Source organism: Nicotiana sylvestris, chromosome 8 (assembly GCF_000393655.2).
Source record: "Nicotiana sylvestris chromosome 8, ASM39365v2, whole genome shotgun sequence".
Lineage (NCBI taxonomy): Eukaryota > Viridiplantae > Streptophyta > Magnoliopsida > Solanales > Solanaceae > Nicotiana > Nicotiana sylvestris.
The window spans coordinates 36,521,950-36,528,371 of NC_091064.1; positions in this window are offsets into that span (position 1 = coordinate 36,521,950).

A 6,422-nucleotide genomic window follows, 5' to 3' on the forward strand; every position below is an offset into this window, starting at 1 on the left:
TAATCCCCTAGGAATTTTTGTGAAGGTCAGTTCTGCGGTGCATTATTCGACCGTAGAACAGGTATGTGGACCGCATTTCTGTCGCATACCCAGACAATTTGTCCAGATTTTGGGGCCATTTTTGCTGTCCATTTTGCGGGCCGCATGTCCATTATGTGATCGCATATGCGATCGCAAATCGTGTCGGGGCTCCTATTTTCTAACTTTTATAACCCGACCATCCCATTAAAATCATCCCATTAGACCATTTTTCTATTATTTCACGGCATATAGAGTGAGAGAGGAAGTCCTAGAAAGAGAGAGAGTGATCTTCATCAAGTCCCCACTCCATCCTTGCCCCAAATCCTTGAAGATTGTCAAGTGAAATTGCTAGGTCTTCACCCTAAGAGGTAAGAGCTTGTACCCTCATCTATAATTTCGAAATTTCCATTAAAATAAGTGATTAGCAAGGGGGTTCATAGGTATAAGGGCTGATAATCTTGCATGCATAAAAGATAATGGGGGTATGGGATGGTTGTCAACAAAAAGAGATAATAATTGAGGTATAGGATGATGAAAATCTCTCACAAAAGGGTCCTAAAATCGTTGTGCACACTTAGTGCTTGATAATTTACTTAAACGAGTTAGAATCTCTTTCATGCCTCTAATTCTTGGTTCAACTTGTAATTTTCATAAAATAGATTGAAGTTGCTAGGAAATTCTGGAATTTATTGTAAAAATTTAAGGAAAGCTCTACTGAAGTATGTATGGCTAAAACCCCGTCTTTTATAAATTGAGCTCCATTGGTGTTTGTGTAAATATGGTAAGATAAAAGTTGAACTATTGTATTGATTGTTGTTTTACATGAATTTGGGGTTGCGACCTTATATGCGTGAAAGATGTGTCTCAATAAGATCAATGTGTTATTCTTCATAACTTGAAAGGGTTCTAGGAATATGAATCATGTATTGAGATGCTTAGATCTTAAGGTGAGATTGAAGCTACATATATTGTGTCATCTATGTGAAGACTCATCTATGCTTACAATTCTGTTTGCCCTTGTGTGCACATATTATCCTAAACTACAAATCTAGCATTGAAAGTGGAAATGATGTGATAATTGTGGCCCCAAGTACCTATGAAGTGATATATGTGAAACAAAGATTGAAATGAGATGATTGATGAAAAAGGAAAATGCCTTGGTAAGGCGGCCAAGCCGATCGGGCCGAGATCGGACGCCATACTGCACACATGGCGGTATTGTATTTGTCATTGATGTATATGTTTCAAATGAGGCAACCTAGCCGATCGGGTCGAGATCGGACTCCACTCAAGATAGCAGTGGTATTGTGGACAATGATGAATAGTATGAAATGCCCAAAAACTAAAAGCTATGGGAAAATAATGTGAAAATTGTATGATTCTTTTATTTGATAATGTTGTGATCATTTAAAGTGTTTTGAGTTATACTTGTGATTTCCTTATTATTGTTTGAAAGTTCTTTCTAACTAGATGGTGTTTAGTTATACATACTAGTACTATTCCATGGTACTAACGTCCCTTTTACCGGGGGCGCTACGTTTTTAAATGAATGTAGGTGGCTCTATTGCGGATAGTGCCGATCGTGCGTAGCGGAGTACATTCTTCTCAAAGTCTTGGTGAGCCACTTTCTCCTTCAAGGGTCTATGTTGTACATCTTTTAATAGAGATATCCACTTTTGAGGTATAGCCAGGGCCTTGTTGTCGGCGTTGTCATCATTGTCTTTTGTATCCTTAGAGGTTCCGTAGACATATGTGTGGGTTATGTACGAGTGTTGGATGGGTCTATGAACTATGTTGTAATTCTAACTCTTGTTTCTCTAAAGTGAAGTTGTATTGAATCTTGGGAACTTAACTACAGTTTAAGGTTGTTATGTAAAATAAACTAACAGTGTTGAATGTGCAATCATTCCTATTGTTTAAATAAACGAAAGCATGGTTTCCTTAATCATATTGAGTTTGGTAGAAAGTGTCCGATAAGGCTTGTTCAGTTGGGTTCACTCGATTGAGCACCGATCGCGCCTCTCGAGGTTAGGGCGTGACAAACTTGGTATCAGAGCCTAAGGTTTTGAAGTGTCGTAGGATGTCTCGGAGCCGTGTCTAGTAGAGTCCTTCTTATCGGTGTGTAGTCAACCACATCTATAAGTTTGAGGCTACTTGGGCATTTACGAATAACACCCTTCGTTGATATTCTGGATCGTGCGGTGAAACTTTTCCCTCTCTAATTAGTGCATTGTTCTATGTTTCAGTAAATGGCACCTAAAAAGAAAGTGAGAATTGTCCAAGGAGCCAATGCCAACTCAGGAGTGGCTGATGAATCACTACTTGATACTGTGGGTGAGGGTAGTCGCCCTGCTATCACCCTGCCTGGTTCTTCTATTCCAGAGCAGACTACCCCAGTTCCTACACCTGCGGAGGGTACCACTATCCCTCCCATTGATACTCCTGCTCCGCCTCCATCCCCAACTTCCGGTTCTGTTATTTCTTATGGGGATCTTAGGGGAGCTATTCAGATGTTGACCCAGCTAGTGGCCTCTTAGGCCCAGAGGTCGAATGATACACCCAGTTTATCTAGCCAGTAAGGGGATTCCACCAATTTCAGGGTAAACAAATTTCTTTAGCTAGACCCTTCGGTGTTCATGAGTGTCAATCCAGAAGATTACCACCAGAATTTTATTGATGAGATGCACAAGACCCTCAGGGTTATGCGTGCAACTGAGACAGAGGGAGTAGAGTTGGCTGCCTATCGTCTGAAAGGGTGGCATATTTGTGGTTTGGGTTGTGGGAAGATTTTCATGAGGAGGGGAGCCCTCTGGCTTGGTGGAGCGAGTTTGGCTATGCCTTTATAGATCATTTCCTGCCTGCTGAGACAGGGGCATTGTAACGACCCGAACCGTCATTTCCTGTATTTTCGTCCCGTATTCCCCGTTAAATTCTTATTCATGTTTCAATATGTGTACTTGGTGAATTTGAGTCAATTCGGATCGAGTTTGGTATGAAATGGGACAATTAGTCTCTTTAAGGAAGAATTAGTTTGGAAAAGTCAACCAGACATTGACTTGTGAGTTAGAGGGATCGGAATTGAATTCCGATGATTCGGTTAGTTTCGGGGGATGATTTAAGGCCTAGGAGCGCAATCGGAATTAATTTTGGAGGTCCGGTGAAGAAATTAGCTCATTTTGGCGAAGTTAGTATTTTGGCGATTTCCGGTTGATAGGTGAAATTTTGATCCGCCGATCGGAATGGAATTCCAAGAATTTCTGTAGCTTCGTTATATCATTTTGGACTTATGTGCAAAACTTGAAGTCAATCGGACGTGATTTGATAGGTTTCGGCATCGGAAATAGAAGTTGGAAATTCTAAAGTTCATAAAACTTGGATTGGATGTTGATTCATGATTTTAGCGTTGTTTGATGTGATTTGAGGCCTCGAGCAAGTCCGTAATGTATTTTGGGACTGGTTGGTATTATTGGTAGGGGTCCCGGGGGCCTCGGGTGTGTTTCGGATGCCCAACGGGTCATTTTTGGAAGATTTTTGACATTTTGAGCATAAATGTAATGATCTAAAGATTCATTTTTAGTTCTACAGATCCAAATTTTATTTCGATAATTCCAGAATTTAAATTATGAATTATAGGACTGATCTGGAAATTTTGGTTTAATTTCATCAAGTCGCGATTGGGTTTTTGACGTGAAATGTGAGTTAATTGTTTAACAAGCTAAATGGGTATTGATCTGGGCAAACGAGCTCTGAATTGAGTTTCGATTGAAGGGTTGTGTTCGTATTATTATTTGTGACTCATAAGAACAAGAATCATCTAATTCCGAGTTCGTATGATGGAGTTAGAGACATTTTAGTGAAAATAGTTGTGCTGCAAATTTCTTAAAAGCAGTTGTATTGTCTGCAGCAGTAAACAGTACCCGTGCGTGAACAGTAACTGCGCGGGTGAACAGTGAACAGTGACCTCACGTGCATGAACAGTGCCCCCACGTGAACAGTACCGAAAATTTCTGGACAGATTTAATGTCCAGCAGTCCGAGTTTGGTCATTTTTTTGACTTCCAAGCTCGGATTTTGGGCGATTTTTAGCAAGAAATCTTGGGAAATCTTGAGGTAAGTCACTTGTGATTATTTCTACTCCATAATATTGAATTATCATCGAATAATCCGACTAGATTACATGTTTTTGAGGAGTAAATTGAAGATTTAGGCCTAGGGATTTGAAAATAAGATTTGAAGATTTGAGGGGTCATTTGAACTCCGATTTTGGTAAATTTTATATGTACGGACTCGTGGCGAGACGAGGAATCCGGTGATGTAACTTTCGTAATTTTTCGAGAAGTGGTCCAGGGGCTCGGGTTTTGCGAATTTCGTGAATTTCGATATTTTTCGAGTCTTTTCGATTGGGTTATATTCCCTCAGCCTATTGTAATGTATTCGTTGTGGTTTTGACCAGATTCGATGCACGAAGAGGTAAAATCGAGAGGCATAGGCATAGCAGAGTAGACATTGGACCGTCTTGAGGTGAGTAATGATTTTAAATGATGCACTGAGGGTTTGAAACCCCAGATTGCACAACATACTGCTATGTTGAGATGAGACACGCGTTGTATGACGAGCACAGGGTCATTTACTATTGGGGATTGTGACTTGGTCCATCCCAGTTGATATTTTTACCACGTAATTGATAAAGATTTATTGTTTTTCAATATGATTGGGCTTATTGCCATATTTGGGCTTCGTGCCAATTATCTGAAATCTTTTGTGAATTTACATCACTATTTTCCTCACGAATTGAAATATTATTTGAAATCAGTCCAATTGAATTATATTATTTTGTGAACTCAGCTACATTTATACTCAACTCGAGATTTAATGATATTTATAATGCTATTGAGCTGAGCACTATTGTTTTACTGATGCCCAAGAGGCTTATGATTATTTTCTGGACTGATTGAGGCCGAGGGCCATACATGAAGATATGTTGAGTGATGTGAGGAGGCTTTCAGGCCTCGAGTGTTATATGAGGAGGCTTTCAGGCCTCGTGTGTGATGTGTGAAGTCTTTCAGGCCTATTGATTTTGCGCTTAGGCTGTAGGAGCCCCTCCGGAGTCTGTACACACCCCCAGTGAGCGCAGGGTACCCAAGTGAGTTGGGAGTGGGCCCGAGAGGTCGTTGTTTGTGTGTGGTTAGTTGGAAGTGAGCCCGAGGGGCTGATGTTATGTGCTGGTGAGTTGGGAGTGAGCCCGAGGGCTGATACTATACTGAGATTTACATATTGAGCCCGAGGGGCAAGCTTTTAATTTATCCTTACTATGGAAATTATTTGTCTTTACTGTTTTAAAAAAAGAATTATCTGATACTCACTATTTTACTGTATAACTGATTTTACTGCTTGGGATAGTGCTATATTGTGTCATTATGAGATTACATGTTTTCAGTCGTTATTTATTTTTATTACTCACTGGGTCAGAGTACTCACATTACTCCCTGCACCATGTGTGCAGATACAGGCAGAGTTGAGTTCACTCCTGAGCACTGATTCTTTCCAGACCAGGCGGTGACTAGGAGTAACGAGGTAGCTGTTGACGTCCGTAGCCCCGTTTTCTCCCTTATCTTTGTTATTTATGATAATTCCAGACTTTGTATAATATTAGTAAACTCTGTAGTAGCTCATGACTTGTGACACCCCGATTTCGGGCTGAGTTGGGAGGGTTTTCCTTGTTCTATCACGTTTATTTCACATTTAAGATTATATTGCCCATGATATAGACTTATTCCTGCTAAGTAATTATAAAGAGATGTATTGTTTTGTTGATTGGCTGGCCTTGTCCTCACGAGAGGCGCCATCACGACCGGGTTGGGATTTTGGGTCGTGACAAGTTGGTATTAGAGCCTAGGTTACTTAGGTCTCACGAGTCATGAGCAGGTTTAGTAGAGTCTCGCAGATCGGTACGGAAACGTCTGTATTTATCCTCGAGAGGCTGTAGAACCTTTAGGAAAAATTTCATATTCTTGAAACTCTTATCGTGCGTCCTTGATTCAGCTTGAAAAGTAACTCTTGAAATTCCTTCCACGTGTTCGTATGCGCGTATGAGCGCTCAGTATCAGATGTGCATCAACGACTTGTGATTCCCTGATCGAGGGGCGAGATGTGATCTCTATGAGTTGATGTTGGGCCGGTCTGGAGGACTTGAGGTCGGATCTTTGCCAATGGCTTGAGCACCGAGGTGTTGATTATGTGAGAAAGTGTTTTGAACTTATATATTCGGTATTGCCCCTATTGGTTTGAGTGATGGATGGATAGCTACGTGATGAGTATGTCAGTACTGCGAGATGTATCTATATGACTTGGAAGTGGCGAGGAAGGTCTGCTGGATGATAGATGAACCATTAAGTGTTTGAT